Raw genomic sequence first — 9,258 nt, forward strand, 5'->3', positions numbered from 1 at the left:
AGAGATTCTGCATTTAATGTTGTAGCTCAGGAATTTGAAAGACCTCTAACAGTTTGGTTGGTTGGCTGAAACATGAATCAAAAGGTGGTGCACAGTGAGTGAACTGGAAATGCTAGACCTACTTTGGTTTAATGCAGAGGAAGAGATTGAAAGGTTTAGGAAAATAGAAATAGTAGAGTGGATTTGTCATTGAAGATCTGCTTACCTACCCTGGGAGGGTCCAGAAGACATGCCTCTCACCAACACTGTGAGAAATAAATGTGTGAGGAAGCCCTGGCACCCTTGAAGATCTCTGTGATCTCTCTTCTATGCAGTTCAGACTTTACAATGGAAACTGCAGTCACTGAATTGACCAAAATAAATTCAATGGGAGTAATTGGATCCAGGGGTAGCAGGGGCCAAATGGCAATACTCAACTGCCAAAAGCAAAATGCATCTGGACAGAAGAGTCAAAGCAGCAATTAGAAAAGTCTAAAGTATGCAGACCAATGTGGATCAAGGTGCTCCTAGAAGTGAAATAGATAGTAAACCTACAAATTCTTATTTGATATGTGTAAGCAGAAAAGTTGTAGGTCAAGTGGACAAAAGTCTAACCTGACTCAAAAAGCTGACTTTAATCAATCAGTTCCCAGACTTGAGCTAGTTTATAGACTCAGAAGCCCTTGAATAAAGAGGAGGCCGGATATCCTACCAAAAAATGTATAGTTACTCATTCTCCTATCCTTCGCCAAAGGAATATAAGGTTTACGGAGATGCAAATGGGTGACAGGTTGACAAAGAGTGAACTTGTGCTGAGTAATGTATCAGCTTGCCTGGACCCTGGATGCTAAGATTAGACATTATTTCTGAGTGTATTTGTGAGGGTGTTTCCAGATAAGATTAGCATTTGAATTGGTGGGCTGAGTAAAGCAAATTGCCTTCCCCAGTGTGAGCTGGCATCATCCAATCTGATCAGAGCCCAAATAGATCAACAGGATAGATGAAGGGAATATTTGCTCTTGCCTATTTGAGCTGAGATACCATTCTTCTCCTACCCTTTAACCAGGATGTACATCATCAACCCTCATGGTTCCCAGGCCTTCAGGCTGAGACTGAAATTTACACCATTGGCTGTTCAGAATTCCAGCTTGTAGATATCTCAGTCTCCATAATCAAGTTAGCCTATTCCTGATCAAAATCTCAGAGTAGATATATCCTATTAATTACTTTCTTCGAGAGAACCCTGACAATTCAGTAGGTGTATGACCCCAAATAATGAAACATCTTCAAAGAAAAGAATAAAACATTAAACAATAAGTCCATATATGTAAATTTTTAAAATAAATATTTATTGATTTTAGAGAGAGAGGAAGTGATCAAGTCCACAACCCGGACATATACCCTGACCTGGAATCAAACTGAGGACCTCTTGTTTCATGAGTCAACATTTAATCACTGCGCTACACCAGCTGGACAATAAATCATTGAATTTATTAAGATATATTCAAAAAAGCTTAACAATATGAGAGATGGTACTAATATATTTAAAGCAGGGTATAAAATATTGTAAATTCTATAATTATAAATAAATGTTAATAGGATTTATCTTTTTCTAAGATAGGTACTTTGATAATAAAATATATTGTTGGAGTCCAGCCCCAGAAGGTCCAGGGGTTCCCAAAGGTGTGGACAAAGTCGACGAAGAAGGAAGGAAATGGAGACAGCGTTCAGATGGTCAGCATAGCCAGGTTCTCTAGCCAGGTTCTCCAGCCAGGTTCTCCCTTTATTCTCCTGTTACATCTGTATTTATACCATTTGATTTTAATCCTAGCCATTCTATTCCAAAGGTTAGGGTGTTTGTTTTCTCCATTCCAAGGTCACTATTCTACTGTAAGGTTAAAAAACAAAAACACCCTAAAATATTCTTATAGCTGCTGTGGGAGTAGATCTTAGTCCTTCCACATAGAGAGATGACTTCATATTTGCAGGAGGCTCTTTTGACTAAACCTAAACTGAGTCCATTACTCATTTCCTCTCTGGCTCTTCTTGTGGCTTTTCTTAGATCTTTCAGGAGATTTTGAGTGGCTCCTGTGTCTATGACTATGGTGATGACCTAGGGACTTGGAGCAGGATCTGTGCCATCTAGCTCAGGACCTGCTGCGGTGACGTCTTGGACTCTTGCTCTGATGCCTCTCTCGGTGAGGGGAAGGGCTCTTCCATTTTGGAGACCCACCCGGCCTTCTGGGAGACCGGCTTCTACTTCTCCTGTAGCGCAGTGTGGGAGAGTGATGGGGCTTGTCTAAGTCTAGGTAGCTTCTCCAGCGGTGATCAGGTGATGGTACTCTCTCCAACTTCTTATCCTCTTCTTCCTCTTCTTCACTGGACTTGACATCATCCGTGTCCTCTTCTAGAGCGCTAACCCGAGGCTCCAACTGCTCAGCTTCCTCTAGCACATAGCGTTTCTGTAGACGGGGCAGAATGATATCACAGACTCTCTCACTGTGTAATAGTTCATCAACAAACTCATCTACCTGCATCAGTTCAAACTCTCCATTTTGGTTCTGGCTCTTAATTTTTCTATAATCATTGTTCAGAGGCTAGAAGTATTTGTAAAATCAATTGCAGTGCCTGTCAGCCTCATATAAAGTGCTCCCAACATGCATACACACTTGAAATCTTCATTTTTTATAAACTCAACAATGATATCCTTCTCTGGTTGAATCTGAAACATCTTCAAGGTCAAACACAGAAAGGGAGTTGGCTTTATGTTGCCACCATAGACGCCACTGACAAACCTTACCTCCATGGCTTTATCAACTACAAGTTCAGCCGTAAGTCCAAAGCACTCCTCTTTCCAGTACTTGGACTCATAGATTCGAGTCCGAATGATCTTCTCCACCAGATACTGCAGGTTGGTGCCGTGAATGCTGTGGACATCCTTCACCATGCTGTTCGCCATTTTAGAACGCTTTCAGTTTTATTTCCGTCGGGTCCTTTAGTGTGTCAGATCCCAGTTAAAAACACACAAAACAGATACGAAGAAAGATGGAGGAAGTCTCCTTTAAATAGCTCACGTTACCAGCTTGAAATCGGAAATGCTGCAGCACAGGAAACTTCCTGCTGTGATAGAATCAAGAATAGCCAGGTTCTCTCTCTATTCTCCTGTTACATCTGTATTTATACCATTCGATTTTAATCCTATCCATTCTATTCCAAAGGTTAGGGCTTTTATCTCCATTCCAAGGTCACTACTCTTCTTTTCTGTTAAGCTACAAGGAAGTAACTGAAGGAGATTATCCTAAGTAAAGATTATTTAACTTAAGCGTGATTGTTCATAGTTAAGGTGATTAACTACCCGCCTGGTACTTAGTTAAGGGGTTTTACTGATTTATTCCCTTACTTAGTCCTGTTAATCCCTAACTCCAGGGAAAAATCCCCACCTAAGGAAACAACCTTTCTCAGGGAGATGGCCTTGGTTAGAACACATAGCGCTAAGAAGGGGAGCAAACATATTAAGAACAGTATGCCAGGTCCCTTGAAACATATGCTGTGCAGATGTTTCTTCCCTGTAGCGACTGTGTCAAGCAACAAGGATGGATAGGCCTCCGGCAATATATCTGATATTTTATCAGTTCTTTTATTTTTATTCTTATTTTTTAAAATATATTTTTATTAATTTCAGAGAGGAAGGGAGGAGAGAGAGAGAGAGAAAGATCAATGATGAGAGAATCATTGATTGGCTGTCCCCTACTGGGGATCAAGACAGCAATCCAGGCATGTGCCCTTGACTGGAATTGAACCCCTTAGTCTTCCAGCTGACGCTCTATCTACTGAGCCAAACCAGCTAGGGCAATTATTCTTATTATTAAGACATCTCTGTAAGAACTACACTTCATTTCCCTTAGTTGATCAGAAAATTCTAGGCCTGCTGCTACCTTATTATGCTAGGGTTTCTCTTTATTATCATTCTCAGAATTCCTTTTGCTTTTCTTCTAGATTCTATACTTCTTAGAGTCCATGTATTCCTATTTTTTACATCAACTTGTTGAAGTACAATTCATATACCATAAGATGCACCATTTTAAATATACAGTTAGACCACTTTTGACAGACATGTATACCTATGTCCTATTCTTTTTATTTACTCATGGTTCTGGTTATTTGTGTAATAAAGAACCTTAAAATTAAGTACATACCTTAAAACTTATATTCTCACATTTTCATCAACCGATAAATACATAACCATGCTTTATGTGTATTTCTATTTAAATACACCTTATTTAATATATATTTTTGATTTATTAACATTGAACTCACAGTCAACAACACAATAACTCATAACTGAATGTAATTATATAACATGTATTTTCTCTGTAAGGCACATCAAAGCTTTCTTGCTCTTAGGAATACTGAATAGCACTTCAGCACTAAGCTTGGTAACCATTTTAATAAAATCACCCACCCCAAGAGAACCCCCCCACAAAACTGAGAGAAACCTAGCATTAAAAAGGCCATGAGTAAGACACTTGTTTACACTATGAGAGATAAAACAAGAGGGCAATGGTGCCTTGTTCAATCTAATTGTAACTATATACATTGGGTGACAAATTTTTTAGCACACTCCACTTGTACAAGTGATCAGAAAGCAGAAGGAATATTAATTTGAGGATATAAATAAGTTTTATCAAATAGGAAAATTTATAAGTACAGAATTCATGAATAATAATGATAGACTATGTGTATATATGTATAATTATACATACCCTAGAAGCCCACTGCATGAAATTTGTGCACTCAGGAGGGAGAGGGGGATTCCTCAGCCTTGCCTGTGCCCTCTCACAGTCCTGGAGCCCTGCGATCAATTGCCCCAAAGAGGTAGGCCTTGCCCAGCCCAGGCCTCCCTCTTTGAGGTGATTGATCATGGAGCTCTGCCATTGATTGTCCCAAAGAGGTAGGCCCTGCCCACCTGAACGGGGTTCCACGATGGATTGCTCCTGCAGAGGGAGGCCCCACCCACCCGCCTCAGCACTGTGGTTCGGTTGTCTGGGCCTCCCTCTTTGGGGCGATTGTGGAGCCCCCGCAATTAATTGTCCCACTGGCCAATGGCCTGGGCCAACTTCTGCAGGGTGATCATGGGGCGATGGTCAGGCCCCCGGCCAATTGCATCACACCCACCTTCCTTGTCCTGGCACCAGTGTGTGTCATAGCGTGGTCATTCTACTGTTAGGTTGTTTGGTCGATTTGCATATTATGCTTTTAATAGTATAGATATTAGCTTTTTAAAAAAGATTCATATCATTTGCTGTGATGTTTTAAAATTTCAAGAGTTTATGCTTCATGTGAATATTTTGAGTTAATTGTTCTGGGCTTCTGGGTCTGACCAATCTAAATAATCTTATCTTTTTTATTATGTAAAATTTTCTTGATAATTTTCTCCTTTGCATTTTCTCCATTATCATCCTTAAACACCTATTATTGGCTTATAATTCAATACTAGAGGCCTGATGCACAAAAATTTGTGCACTGGGGGGTCCCTCAGCCCTGCCTGTGCCCTCTAGCAGTCTGGGACCACTCGGGGGATGTCCACCTACTGGCTTAGGCCGGCTCCTGCTCGCTCCAGCTCTGAGGCCACGGCCTGCTGAAAGCAGGTATCTGGGTTTGTTTAGCTTCTATAATTGCAACTTTGTTGCTTAGAGTGGAGCTCAGAGCCCGGCCACAGCAGGGAGGAAGCTTGGCTTCCTCCATCACTGGAGCAAGCAAGCCTCCTGCTCGCTTCAGCTGCGTGGCTGCTGGCCACCATCTGTTGGCAGTTAATTTGCATATCTTGCTGATTAGCCAATGGGAAGCATAGCAGAGGTATGGTTAATTTCAATCTTTGTCTATTATTAGATAGGATAATTGAATCTTTGTAGCCTTGAATGGAGCCCAGGTCCTGGAAGCCTGGGTTGCACTTAGGTGTTAATCAGGCTGGCAGGGGAACGGTTAGGGGTGATCAGGCAGGCAGGCAGGTGAGTGGTTAGGAGCCAGCAGCCCCGGATTGTGAGAGGGATGTCCACTTCAAGCTGCCTGGCTGCCGGCTGCCATCTTGGCTGGCAGTTAATTTGCATATCGCCCTGATTAGCCAATGGGAAGGGTAGCGGAGGTATGGCTAATTACCATGTTTCTCTTTTATTATATATATATATATATATATATATATATATATATATATATATATCCTATATAATATATATATATCCTATCTAATAAAAGAGAATCAGGGTGATATGCAAATTAACTGCCAGCCAAGATGGCGGCCGGCAGCCAGGCTACTGACACGAAGAGGAAGCTTGCTTGCTTCATTGACGGAGGTCTCCAACGTTCCCCGCCTGCCGCTGCCGGGCTCTGAGCTGCTAAGAAACATTGTTACAAATATAGAAGCTAAACAAAACCCCAGAAACCTTTTTTCAGTCAGCCAGGATCTCAGAGCTGGAGTCGCAACAAAAGTTTCAAATACAGAAAGTAAACAAAGCCAGAAACCTGCTTTCAGCAGCAAGGTCTCACAGCTAAAGCCGGCTCTCAGCTCCAGTGACAGCCATAAATACAAGAATAAAAAAAAAAAAAAAAGGAAAAAAGGATCGGTTGGGATCTTCAGTCACCCGCCAGCCTGAAAACGGCCCTCAGCCCCTCACCCAGACTGGCCAGGCACCCCAGTGGGGACCCCCCACCCTGAAGGGGGTGTGACCAGCTGAAAACAGCCATCATCCCCTCATCCGGGCTGGCCAGGCACCCAAGCTGGACCCCCACCCTGATCCAGGACACCCTTCAGGGAAAACCAGCCAGCCCCCACCCGTGCACCAGGCCTCTATCCTATATTGGAAAAGGGTAATATGCCTCCCAGCACCAGGATCAGCGGAGCCGCGAGGCCTACTGGCCCCTGGAGCAGCGTGACAGGGGGTAGCACGCAAACCCCCTGATCGCTCTGCAGCTCAGTGTGTGACAGGGGGCGGGGCCAAAACCTCCCTATCCTCCCTGCTCTGTTCATGACAGGGGAAGGCTCCCCAACCCCCTGATCAACCCTGCTCTGTGCCTGATAGGGGGAGCTCCCCAACCCCCTGATCGCCCTGCTGCTCTGTGTGTGACAGGGTGGAGCCGCAACCTCTCCATCGGCCCTGCCCTGAGTGTGACAGGGGGTAGTGCCCCAAACCCCTATAGGCCCTGCTCTGTGGGTGACGGGGCGGTGCCCCAACCTCCAGATCAACCTTGCCTTGAGTGTGACAGGAGGTGGCACCCCAACCCCCCAATTGGCCCTACCCTGAGTGTGACTGAGAGTAGCATCACAACTTCCTGATCGGCCCTACTCTGTGCATGACAGGGTGGAGCTCCCCAACCCCCTGATCGGACCTGCTCTGTGCATGACTGGGGGAGCTCCCCAACCCCCTGATCGGCCCTGCTCTGTGTGTGACAAGGTACAGAGCCCCAATCCCCCTGATGGGCCCTGCTCTGTGTGTGACAGGGTGCGGAGCCCCAACGCCCCTGATGGGCCCTGCTCTGTTCATGACAGGGGGCAGTGCCCCAAGCCCCTGATCGGCCAACTCTGTATGTGACAGGGGTGGCACCACAACCCCCTGATTGTCCCTGCTCTGTGCATGACAGGGGGTGGTGCCCCAACTCCCCAATCGGCCCTGCTCTGAGCCCGACCAGGGGCTGCGGGGCAGGCACCTAGGGATTGGGCTTGCCCTCTGCTACCTGGGAGGGGGCCTAAGCCAGCAGGTTGTTATCTCCCGAGGGGTCCCAGACTGTGAGAGGGCACAAGTGGGGCAGAGGGACACACCCCCCCGTGCCAGTGCACAAATTTTTGTGCACCGGGCCTCTAGCATATATATAAAAGCCTAAATGACAGAATGACCGAACGACTGGTCGACTGGTCACTATGATGCGCACTGACCACCAGGGGGCAGACACTCAATGCAGCTGCTGTCCCCTGTAGTCAGTGTGCTCCCACAGTGGGAGCACCACTCAGCTGACTGGTGGGTGCCAGAGGCACGACTCATGGCTGATGATCGCTGCTACGGCAGTGTGAACCTCTCCCAATTGGGACTGACTGGGTGTGAGCCCACGACAGGTGCAGCAGGGCCAGGGTGAGCAGGAGTGGCAGGCAGGAGAGGCAGGCAGTGTTGGACTGGCAGTTTCGGCCCGAACCCCACAGGCCATGCCAAAGGACCCCATCAGTGCACAAATCTGTGCACCAGGCCTCTAGTCATTTATAAAGTGGGTACAAAGAAAAACTGAAGAACATTTTGTTTGTCCAGTGAGTTGCAATTATGGTACTTTTTATTGCTGTAAAGAGGGTCTCCATCAGAATTAATTTTAGAAAAAAAAATATATGCAAAATATATGTATGCAATGTACAATGATACCAAAATATACACATATATGTAAGTTATACATACACTTTGAAAATTATGCTCAGATAGAGAAATTGAGTCCCCATAGAATGAACTGATTTGCTTAAGAGCAGAGAGCTTGTCTGTGAAAAACTCAATTCCAACCCAGTTCCACAGTACCCAACTGCCTCCTAAATCAGATCTTACATATAGGCATGTCTACATAGTGGCTAGTAGGATGGACCTTGAAGCCGGATTTCTTGGTTTTGAATTCCTATTTTACCACTTATGAGCTCTGAGGGCCTCCCTGTGTCTCAATGCTCTCATCTATAAAACAGAGGTGATATGTATTCCTCTTTCCTAGGTTTATTGGGAAGATTGAGTAAGTTAATACATGTGAAGCACTTAGAAGAGAAGCTGGCATAAAGTAAGTGTTCAATATATCGCAACTATTTATTTTATAACCCCTAATTTCAACAAATAACTTTCAACCAGGCCCATGTACTAACTTTTGTTGTTTGAGGCTGAGTCACAGTCATAACTTCATCCAAGGGATCACCATGTAGACTGTATGAAAGTGAATTTACTACCTGAGTAGTGATACAGAGATATATGCAAGTAAGTTATTTTCACGCTGTAAAAATGGTATTTGTGGTCTCAGTATACTTTTTATACTGAGAGAAGAAATGTTATTGATTGTATAAAGAAAGGTTCTGGCTATTTGATTCACAAATTCTCATTGTTCAATTTGTTTTCATCATTTTGACCATTCCTTAAAGCACTTACCAAGTACATTTCTCTTTCACTTCTTTTTGTGGTTGTTTCCCAGACAGTAAATGAGCCAAACCAAAGTTTCCAATGGCAACATTTGCTCCTTTATCATACAAGCAGGATCTTAGGGCTAGCAGTAAAA

At 44.2% G+C, this 9,258-nt stretch overlaps 1 pseudogene; it reads right to left on the reverse strand.

Annotated features, from left to right (window-relative positions):
- Window positions 1–1,781: 1,781 nt before the first annotated feature.
- LOC132226373 (pre-mRNA-splicing factor 38A-like) lies at window positions 1,782–3,089 on the reverse strand (annotated as a pseudogene).
- Between the last annotated feature and the right edge of the window lie 6,169 nt (window positions 3,090–9,258).

This window comes from Myotis daubentonii, chromosome 2 (assembly GCF_963259705.1).
Source record: "Myotis daubentonii chromosome 2, mMyoDau2.1, whole genome shotgun sequence".
Lineage (NCBI taxonomy): Eukaryota > Metazoa > Chordata > Mammalia > Chiroptera > Vespertilionidae > Myotis > Myotis daubentonii.